The sequence below is a fragment of the Saimiri boliviensis genome, chromosome 10 (genome assembly GCF_048565385.1).
Source record: "Saimiri boliviensis isolate mSaiBol1 chromosome 10, mSaiBol1.pri, whole genome shotgun sequence".
Taxonomy (NCBI): Eukaryota; Metazoa; Chordata; class Mammalia; order Primates; family Cebidae; genus Saimiri; species Saimiri boliviensis.
In genome coordinates, this window is record NC_133458.1 from 67,982,151 (window position 1) to 67,994,214 (window position 12,064).

The 12,064-nt window shown below is 37.6% G+C and overlaps 1 protein-coding gene across 13 annotated transcripts in view; it reads left to right on the forward strand.

The window, feature by feature from the left end:
• Window positions 1-12,064, forward strand: part of AKAP9 (A-kinase anchoring protein 9) — a 175,745-nt gene that overhangs the window by 10,575 nt on the left and 153,106 nt on the right. The gene's annotated exons all lie outside the window — the stretch shown is intronic.

Here is a 12,064-nt window from a genome sequence, read left to right on the forward strand (position 1 = left end):
TTCTTTCATTTTTGAGATAGGATCTGACTCTGTTGCCCCAGCTGGAGTGCAGTGGCATGATCATGGTTCAGTGCAGCCTTGACCTTCTGAATTCAGTTGATCCTCTCACTTCAGCCAGTGCTCATCACCACGCCCTGCTAATTTAGAGACACCGGGTTTTGCCATGTTGCCCAGACTGGTCTTGAACTCCTGAGCTCAAGCACTTATCCTGCCTCAGCCTCCCAGTGTGCTGAATTAGATATATGAGCTACCACTCCTGGCCAGTCTCTTTTCTGTCTCATGTAACATCATATTTTCTACGCTTAGTAGTTTAGTTTATATCTATTAATATATTCAGAAAGTATCCTGGTTGGAAAAGCCTTTGAATTATTATAACCAAATCCTACTTTTTTTTTTTTTTTTTTTTTTTTGAGATGGAGTCTCTCTCTATTACCTAGGCTGGAGTGCAGTAGTGCAGTCTTGGCTCACTGCAACCTCTACCTCCTGGGTTCAAGTGATTCTCCTGCCTCTGCCTCCTGAGTAGCTGGGACTAGACACACGCCACTATGCCTGGCTAATTTTTGTATTTTTAGTAGAGATGGGGTTTCACCATATCTCAAACTCCTGACGTCATGATCCACCCACGTTGGCCTCCCAAAGTGCTGGGATTGCAGACATGAGCCACCGTGCCTGGCCCCAAATCCTAAATTAAAAATTTGTCTCACACTTAGCCTTTTTCTTTCTATTCTAATATTGCAGTTCAACAAAATCAGGCCCACTTCTCCTTATCTATCTGGATTCCTTGTCCCTATTCATCTTCTCTGGTTCATCGTATATATTGTCACTGGATTAATCTTAAAACACCCTTTTCATTTATTTAATCTTCTACTCCAATCTTTTCAGTCTTTCAGATCAAATCTTAGATGAGTTAATATTTATTCGAGCCTCTACTGTATACAAGTCAGTGAGAATTCAGAGGTAAAATCAGAAGCCTGCCTTTGATACTTTCACATTCGAGTACAGTAGAAAGTAAACCACAATATAGTAAGCTAAGTATTCTGAGTGAAATACAGGGAGCTATTTATTTACTCATTCAGTTAATGTGATTGAGCACTTATTACTTGCTAGACACTTTGCTATAGGATATGAGAGACATGGACTCTGCCAAGCATAATTTATTCAGTTAGTAGGCAGACACATAAAGAGATCATTATAAATGCACGGTGGGTAATGTAATTCTAGGTCCATGAAAAAACACAGAGGAGGGATATCTGATTCCATCTTGGCAGTTAGGGAAGGCTTTCTGGATGGATAAACACTGAATTAAGCCTCAAAGGATGGGGAGGAACTGCCCAGGTGAGAAGGGAGTAGAAGGTACGTAGAAACTTCCAGAAGAATGAGGCAAAATGGAAACAGCACAGAGATGTGGATCATTTGACTTGTTTTGGGGAAGGTATTGTATTACCTACCTTGTTTGGTATTATTAGAGTATAAAGCTATCAGCGAGATGTGGCAAGAGATGAGACTAGTGTAGTAGGCTAGGGTTCCATCTTGAAGATCCTTGAATCTGTGTGAAGATTGTGGGGATCTATTAATGAGGGGTGTTTTTGTGTTTTACATATTTTTTAGAGGCAGAGTCTCACTGTTTCACCGAGGCTGGAGTGCAGTGGCATGATCATAGATCATTGCAGGCTTGAGCTCCTAGGTTCAAGCAATCCTCCTGTCTCAGCCTCCCAAGTAACTGGGACAACAGGCATGAGCCACCCTACCTGGCTTACTGATGAGTTTTTAAGCTGGGGAATAATATGGTTAGCTAGATTTGCCTTTTAGATAGATGTATTTGACAACTGTGTTGAGGATATGTTGAGGAGGATAAAACCATTTATGAGGCTGTTGAAAGTACAAATGACAGACCGTGATGTAGGATCAGAAGCGAGGATACATCAATAAATATTTAGAAGGTAAAATCAGCAGAACTGGTGACTGGCTAGATCTGAAAAGTAAAGATAGCATGTAGAGAAGGTTTGTGTTACTACTAAGAAAAATGTGGTCAAGGCTTCAGTTGTTTACCCTAGGCAAGATTGTAGAATCAGTTTTGTACATTTGGAATTAGAAGTTCCGTATGATGCATCCTAATGGAATTTTTCAAAGATTTTGTTGTGATAATTATAGTGGTTATGAGGTTGGACTAGACCAGACCATCTATTCTCAAATCCTGACTCTGCCTTTTACTAGTTTTTTGACTTCAGGTGTTTACTTAACCTCTCTGTTCCTCCTCTGGAAAATGAGAACAGTAATAGTGCCTGCCTTGGTAATTGGGTTTGTTGGGAGGATTCATTAATAAGCATAAAGCATTTAGAACATTGTCAGTCTATAAGAAGTGTTCAAGAAGTATCAGTCATTATCATCATTGTCATGCTGGAGTATAGAGGATTAAACTGCATAGCAGAAAATTCGATTGGAGAAATAGAGATCAGATAATGAGGAGCCACATATGACATTTAAAATGGTGTGGATGTTATCCTAAAAGTCGTGAAAAACTGTTAAAGAATGTGTGTTTGTCATGGTTAACCTCTAATAATGTTATTTCTTTACAAACAAAACAAAACAAAACAAAAATCTCATCTTGAGATAGGTATGCTGCCACTAGATGGCAGTTATAGCTTATTGCTGTACATATATTGTTGTTATATGTTATTGTACATATATGTACACATATACATAAATGAGGTAATAACCATCATGTGATTTTTTTAACATAAAATATTTACTTGATTAAAATAGCCAAGTGTTAGCAATCTAATTCTAGCAGGGCTCTTTTGTTCCCAAACAAAACAAAACTAGTTAAGTGAAGGAGAGAAAAGAAAAGGGTTATTGTAAAGATGCAGAGATTTCAGAAGAAGGTCAGAGTATAGCTGGGCCTTATGGAAACTGAAAAGCCAATGGAAACTGGTGCCATTCTCTCCTTCTCTCCATTACTTTTTTCTTTCATTTTCACAATATTTTTTTTTTTTTTTTTTTAAGATGGAGTCTTGCTCTGTCACCCAGGCTGGAGTGCAGTGGCACTATCTTGGCTCACTGCAGCCTTCGCCTCCTGGGTTCAAGCAATTCTCCTGCCTCAACCTCCCAAGTAGCTGGATTATAGGCTCCTGCCACCACGCCCAGCTAATTTTTGTGTTTTTGGTAGAGACAGGGTTTCACCATATTGGCCAGGCTGGTCTCAAACGGACCTCAGGCAATCTGCCCGCCTCGGCCTCCCAGAGTGCTGGGATTACAGGCGTGAGCCACCACGCCCGGCCACTTTCACAATGTCTTGTGCTCTTCTCTTTGTAAATCAGCTTCCTTGCCTGTGCATCAGTTTGCACATGACCGAAATTATAGGACGAGTCTCCAAATCTGTTCTATCAAATGGAATTGTTTCCTACTAAATATATATTCATTCATTCATTTACTTATTTATTTATTTTGAGGCAGGGTTTCACTCTGTTGCTTAGACTAGAGTGCAGTGACATGATCTTGGCTCACTGCAGCCTCAGCCTCCTGGGTTCAAGTGATCTTCCCACCTCAGCCTCCCAAGTAGCTGGGACTACAGGTGCACACCACCATGCCCAATTATTTTTTATAGAGGCAGGGTCTCACTGTGTTGCCTAAGTTGATCCTGGGCTCAAGTGATTCTTCTGCCTCAGCCTCCTGAAGTGCTGGAGTTAACAGGCGTGAGCCACTGTGCCCAGCCCCACTAAATATACTTTAAAAAGAAAAAAGAAGGGGGGGAAATTAAAATTACATAAATCACAGAAATACATCTACTCATAGAGTAATCATCTAGCCAAGAGGCTCCCAAATTTTGCTGCATATAGGAAACACCTGGTAAGCTTTACAAATTTTTTGATGCCTACATTACATCCCATACCAAAATCAGAAAATCTGGGGTGTCAGGCCTCACTGATTTTGTAAAGATCCCCAGTGAGCAGTAAACTTGAGAACCCAATAACATAGCCACTTTGCTTGAATCTACAACCCTGCAATTATGTATCATGACCTCTTCTAAGCCAGCTACTTTACTTGGTGTGGAACTGAAGGAATAGGGAAAGAAAACCATGTTGGATACAGAGAGAAGTGTTTTATAGTCTGTAACATGTTTAGTAGGTTGATTATGTAAACTGTCCTTTATAGATGGTTTTAGGAGTATCTGTAGATTTATATGATTATTGCATGATACACTCATTTTAGAATCCTTTATATAAGAGGAATCTCCTCATGTTATCTTTCTGGACAGTTTTCTTACCTCCTTGTTCTCTAATTCTAAGAGAAGAATCTAACTGATTCACCTTTCTTTCCTTATCAAACTTAGGGTGGGGAGGAGAGGCAGGGGTGTTATGGATGGGAGAAACTATGAGCACTGGCCAGTTCCCTCAGAATGAAGTTCTGTGTACTTTAAAAATACTTAAATGTTTCTTCTACAAAATGATATATGTAAACTGTATGTATAAAATAAAGACTGATGATAAAAAGAACACTTCTATACCTATCACCCTGCTGAGGAAGCATACACGTATGAATATATTTGAAACCTTTCTTTACCTAATCCCACCCCCTCACCACTTGAGATACCTATAGTTCTGAATTTATTTTCTTACTTTTCTATACCACATATAGGTACACACACAATATATTAGTTTTCCTGTGCTTGAACTTAATGGTATCTCATGAAGTCATCAATGATTTGCTTTTTGTTCAGTATCATGAAGAGCATGGTCACTTCTGCATAGTATTCTATTGTAGGAATTTACATCAGCATCCATTCTGAGGTCAGTAAGTATTTGGATTGTTTCCAGTTTTTACTATTATAAATACTGTCACTGTGCTATTTTTTTCTGTCTTCTAATGCCTACCATGTACCAAGGGTTTAGAGATGTGCAGAGATTGTGATCCCAAAGTCCTTCAGTCCTTGGGGAGTAGTGACTGCATTCATGAATGGAGTAAGAAGAAGGAGTGAAGTCAAAAGCAAACTGATATTTGTGTATTTATTACATGCCTGGTTTCATCACATAAATGATCTCTGACAAACGGCCATGGGAGCTGATGATGGATGCTGAATACCCTATGTACATCAACTGAGACCATTGTACTGACCAGATGCAGCTGTTCTTTTATTATTTAGTAAATATTTCTTACAAAAATATATGCATACTGGCCGGGCGCGGTGGCTCAAGCCTGTAATCCCAGCACTTTGGGAGGCCGAGGCGGGTGGATCACGAGGTCAAGAGATCGAGACCATCCTGGTCAACATGGTGAAACCCCATCTCTACTAAAAATACAAAAAATTAGCTGGGCATGGTGGCACGTGCCTGTAATCCCAGCTACTCGGGAGGCTGAGGCAGGAGAATTGCCTGAGCCCAGGAGGCGGAGGTTGCGGTGAGCCGAGATCGCGCCATTGCACTCCAGCCTGGGTAACAAGAGCGAAACTCCGTCTCAAAAAAAAAAAAAAAAAAAAAAAAAAAAAAAAAAAAATATATATATATATATATATATATATGCATACAAAAGGAATTAATGTATAATGTAGATTTATAAATGAGTTAACCTCAGATGGTAAACTGGCATGCATTTTATGCTGTTTAGAGAGTGTCTATATGTTACAAATATACCTTCCTTTGGGGATTCTCCTTCACATGAACTGTGCAGTGTTATTTGTTGTTCATTTTTAATGGGATTAAACTTAATAATATGCATAAGGTAGACTTGGGGCAAACTGCCATTCTTCTCACTGTTCGTTGTTAGCAGTAACTGAGATGACTGTAAAGTGAAGCAGAGATAGGTGGCATCTAAGCAGCACTTTGTTTAGGGATAAGATTTCTAGTAGGTATGTTTTTGTATATATTCTTTAAAAAAATGGTGATATTGGCATATGGGCCCATGATACATTTATTAGTGAATATTCTTTACAGTTGTGTGAAGGAGGCAGGTAGTAAAGATCTTTCAAAGAGAAAAACAATTACCTGTTGTCTTATAACCCACAAGTAATGATTTTTTTTTTTTTTTTTTTTTGAGACGGAGTTTCGCTCTTGTTACCCAGGCTGGAGTGCAATGGCACGAGCTCGGCTCACCGCAACCTCCGCCTCCTGGGTTCAGGCAATTCTCCTGCCTGAGCCTCCTGAATAGCTGGGATTACAGGCACGTGCCACCATGCCCAGCTAATTTTTTGTATTTTTAGTAGAGACAGGGTTTCACCATGTCGACCGGGATGGTCTCGATCTCTTGACCTCGTGGTCCACCCGCCTCGACCTCCCAAAGTGCTGGGATTACAGGCTTGAGCCACCGCGACCGGCCAAGTAATGGTTTTTAATAGTTTGTTGTTGCCTATTCTTTGTTTCTGTGCATAAGTGTATTTTAAAACTTTACTTAAATCTCTATATATGCAGCTTTGTTCTTTTTTTCCCAAGTTTATGTTGAGAGCATTTTCCCTTATTAAGATTTTTTTTAGTTCAACCATTGTGGAAGACAGTGTGGCGATTTCTCAAGGATCTAGAAATAGAAATAACATTTGACCCAGCAATCCCATATGGGTATATACCCAAAGAACTATAAATCGTTCTCCTATAAAGACACATGCACACATATGTTCACTGCAGCCCTGTTTGCAATAGTAAAGACCTGGAACCAACCCAAATGCCCATCAGTGATAGACTGGACAAAGAAAATGTGGCACATATACACCATGGAATACTATGCAGCCATAAAAAGCGATGAGTTCGTGTCCTTTGTAGGGACTTGGATGAATCTGGAAGCCATCATTCTCAGCAAACTGACACAAGAACAGAAAACCAAACACTGCATGTTCTCACTCATAGGCGGGTGTTGAACAATGAGAACACATGGACTCAGGGAGAGGAGCAGCACACACTGGGGGATATGGGGTGGGGGGGGGTGCCCAGGGGATGGACAGCAGGAGGTGGGAAGGGTGGGGAGGGATAACATGAGGAGAAATGCTGGATATGCTATGCACCTATGCAACAACTCTGCATGACCTACACATGTACCCCAGAACCTAAAGTAAAATTTAAAAAAAAAAAAGATTTTTTTGAAAACATCATCATTATTATTATTTGAGACAGGGTCTCACTTTGTCACCCAGGCTGGAATACAGTAGCATGATCTTGGCTCTCTGCAGTCTCCACCTCCCAGGCTCAAGTGATCTTCCCACCTCAACCTGCCAAGTAGCTGGGCCCACAGGCACATGCCACCATGCCCAGTTAATTTTTGTGTTTTTTTTAGAGATGGGGTTTCACTGTGCTGCCCAAATTGGTCTCAAATTCCTGAGCTCAAGCAATATGCCCACCTCAGTCTCCCAAAGTGCTAGGATTACAGGCATGAGCCACCACACTAACTTGAAAAAATTATTTTTGATGGCTGCGTATTATTACATTACATGGTTGTGCAATAGTGTAACCATGGACCTGATATATCACCTTGGTTTTAAAAATAATTTTAATTTTATTATTATTACTATATTTTGAGACAGGGTCTCATTCTGTTGCTCAGGCTAGAGTGGAGTGCAGTGATATGATCCTAGCTCACTGCAGCCTTACTCCTGGCCTCAAGCAGTCCTTCCATCTCAGCCTTTCAAGTAGCCGGGACCACAGGTGTGTGCCACTACTCCAGGCTAATTTTTTTTTTAAATTCTTTTTAAAGATACGGATCTTGTTATGCTCTTCTGGCTGGCCTCAAACTCCTGGCTTCAAGTGATCCTCCCAGTTTAGCCTCCCAAAGCACATACACTTTTTGAAACATTATTTTCATTCAGCAAATAAATATTTGTGTCTACTATGTGGCAGGCAATGAAATTGTGTTAAAATATGCAACATTAAGATGGTTCCTCACACTGCAGAGTTTGTTTTCTTTTTCAACATGAAGGTGTTCCAAAACCTTTATTTAAAAAAAAATTATTTTAAATGAGATTATAGGCTGTAAGTAGGACTGGACTGCTCAGTCGTGTAAAGTTCTGTGGTCTTTTCTATTCCTGATTGTCTCAGGCCTGTTTGGCACTGTTATTTTCCAATTCTTTGTATCTTTGTGATATTTAAGAATACTTTAGAGCATCCTTAAAATGTTGCTTTTGTCTTCTTTGCTTTCAGTTGCCTTACTTCAGCTTAATTTACAAATGGTCTTTGGGATGACTGTTAGGATCTTTTTATTTCCCTAGTTAGGCTACTGGAGTTTTGTTGTAGTAGTTTATATAGCATTCTTGTTTATCATTCATTAAGGAATATTAGAAACATTTAAAGGCAGCATTGACAAGTATATGTAGTCATCGTAATTAGAATTAATTAGTATTTCTTAACTTTTCTACAACAAAAACAAAAATAGCTCTATTTACTGCTATTTTCGAATGTTGGAAAGATAACACAATTAAGTAATATTTTGTACCATTCTCTTTTGAGTATATTTATGTCATTGTATTTGTTTTTATCTTCTCTCCAGTCCTGTCAATAAAAACATTTGTCTGTTTGGTGATATCACTTGCTCGTGTCCTTTAGTGTTCTCGGATTGTGGGGTATAATAACAAATGAAGGAAAAGCGAGAAAAGAATGCATGGAAAGCATGTGGTATAATGGAAAGTTGGATTTTGAGCCAGATATTGTTGTTCCATTTTATTTTGCTGCTTACTGCTAATGATCTTGGGCAGAAAACCCATATTCATCTTAAAATCTCAGTTTCCACATTCTTTCAACATTTCAACATTATCCCCACATTACCCCATCTAAATCAAATCTTTTCTGTCTTAGGCTCTCCTAGTACTTTTTTCTTCAAAGCACTTTTTATCACTTGAAATGATTATATTTCTGTGTTTGTATATAATTTATTTTTCCCACCTGTATTACAATTCGTGAGAATAGGGTTTATATCTTTTTCATTCCTCACGACATGTCTTACCTTAGCAAGTTGTGTACATGATGGGCAGTTAATGAATATCTGTTGAATAAGTAAACTACTTACTACCTGACATATTCCAAGTTATTTTCTTCACAGGTAAAACTCTACAACCATATCTCTTTTGGAAAGACTTCTATGAAGAAATCAGGACAAGTTCCCATATATCTTAAATATATGTATGACTGTTTATGAAAATGTGTATTAACTTTTACCTCATTTATTTCTCACAACTTGATGAAATAAGCGACTGTTATTAAATAATAGTAGACTAAAAGATCCTACTGTTAAGATCATATATTTTGACACATGTCTAGCACAGTGCCTGGCACATAGTAATCAATGAATACTCAAGAAACTGAACAGATTCCAAATAGTTGATTTTTTGAAGCGACATCATAAGAACTTAGCTTTTTTTTTTGAGATGGAGTCTCATTCTGTCACCCAGGCTGGAGTACACTGACACATGTCAGCTCACTGCAACCTTCGCCTCCTGGGTTAAAGTGGTTCTCATGCCTCAGCCTCCTGAGTAGCTGGGATCATAGGCATGCCCCATCATGCCCAGCTAATGTTTGTATTTTGAGTAGAGACCAGATTTCACCATGTTGGTCAGGCTGGTCTCCATCTCCTGACCTCAGGCAATCACCTGCCTCGGCCTTCCAGAATGCAGGGGTTACAGGCATGAGCCACTGTGCCTGACCAAAAACTTGTTATATTTTATACATACAGCTTTTTAAAAATTCATTGTTTTATTCAGAATGATCATTTATGAAATATTAAGTTTAAGGAATAAATTATTATTTGTATTTACTCATTTATTCATGTTCTGGTCAAGGTAAGACATTTGTTGAGAATCAAACCAGTTCTGAAAGACAATTCTATATGGACATTGTATCTTTCCAGTAAATCTTGCAACTATTTCTGTGAATACATATGTTAACATTTTTATAATTGGCTTCCAAATGACAAACACAGATGGCTGTAGTCTGAATTTTTACCATGTTTTAGAATAAATGTTTTCTCAGAAATTTAAAGTGCATCATTTCAGTATAAGATGATTACCTAATTGAGTGGGATTTTTCCTTATCTTCTAGCTTGCCATTTTTCAGATTTAAAGTAAATAGCTTAAATATCTATTAATATAAGAAATTGAATATATGTGATCCTGTTCCCTCTCCCACATTTTTACCAAACAGAACTCTTGCTAGAAAGTTATTGTAGGTATTATTTTTCCGAGAATTTAAATTTTGTTTTGTTTTGTTTTCTTTTGGTGGAGGAGGGAGATTATAATTTTTTATATTTTAATTCATTTAATAAGTAACTAGAAAATTGTTAATTTTGAAACTGTAATTTTTTAATATAGTAGAATTAAATATTCCTCTTACACTGTTTTGGTTCTCAAGTCCTATGATGTGGTGCTTTAAATTATTGCTTAGTGGTGACTTTTCTGTAAAAGATAAATTATCTTTTCTTTTTACTTAACATGTACTTATTGAATATTATTTTAGGCTTTGTGTATATAGCAGTGAATAAAAGAAAAGAAATGCCCTTACCCTCATTGAACTTACCTTCTGGTTAGTCTGAAAAATAATATGACTTCATATAATCAGTAATGTAAGCCTAAAACAATGCCATGGTAATTTAATGTCCTTAGAAGTGATTCATTCTAAGCACTATAATAGAAAAATTTCCCTTCTTATTCCGTATCTATCCATTAGCTTTTACATTTGGATTCATTTAGTAATGACTATTACTGTATCAGATTTTTAAACTTTTTATAATGCAAAGTTTTAGTTTTTCTCGTTTGTTATGTATTTGCACATCTGAATAAATATTAACTATAAATTATGTATACCCTAATACAGTTGAAATCTAAAACCAAATTTTCATTTTTGCCCTGATATATTTTGCTGTGTAAATGTATTTTCTAATATAAACAGTGTGAAATTTTAAGTTTCTGAAATTGATCGTAAATCTCAAGAATTTCTTTTGGTTTTGCATTCTCTCTGAGGGATCTTTTCTTTTTAAACAATGTGCCTAGAATTCTGATTCTATTTATAGATAATATATTTAACAGTATTCCAGTTGGTTTATTTTGAAGAATGAATTTGCTATCCTCCAAAGTAGTTTAAGTGCATTCCAGTTGCTTAACGTACAGATAGAGGCAACTGGTCTTGCACCTGTTCCTTGAGGAGACATGAGATGGAATAAGTGGGTAGTTGCTGAATAACTGGGAAAAAATTTAAATATAATCGGTTTTTATATTCTACTAGGCTAGCAATTAACTATTTCTGATTCATAAATTAGATGTCTTTATTAAGTAAACAGTACATATACTTTATCCACAGCAGACAAAATAAGTATAAAATATGTTGTGTGTTATTCTGTAGCTAACGTATTTGTCACATATTTTGATAGTAATATGAGCATCATTAAAAATTGCTTTATGACCGGTGCGGTGGCTCACGCCTGTAATCCCAGCACTTTGGGAGGCCGAGGCGGGTGGATCATGAGGTCAAGAGATCGAGACCATCCTGCTCAACATGGTGAAACCCCGTCTCTACTAAAACTACAAAAAATTAGCTGGGCATGGTGGCGCGTGCCTGTAATCCCAGCTACTCAGGAGGCTGAGGCAGGAGAATCACCTGAACCCAGGAGGCGGAGGTTGTGGTGAGCCGAGATCGTGCCATTGCACTCCAGCCTGGGTAACAAGAGCAAAACTCTGTCTCAAAAAAAAAAAAAAATTGCTTTATTTGTGTGATAAATTTTCTGGGCATTGTTGTAATTGATATAATTGTTATATTAATACTAGTATTATATTTTCTTTTTTTAAGGCACACAGAAACTTACACCTGTTCTTATTCTTTGGTTTCTCTCCTCTCAGAATGACTAAAGAGCTCAAATTCAATTTAGGAATCAGTAGCAAATAGTTGCTTCTTAGAAAAATTAGAAAATCTATTACGTAGAAAAAGGAAATTTCACATTAGCAAAAGGAAAATTACCTGTAATCTCAAGTCCAGAGATACACCAAAGTTATTAGGGTTATATTCTTCCAGAGTTTCTCTATGCCTACAGGTACAATGTTATTAAAATTCAAGCTAGATATAATTGTTGAAGGATGTAAGTCTGAGTCCTGCCTTCTCTGTTAAAAAGA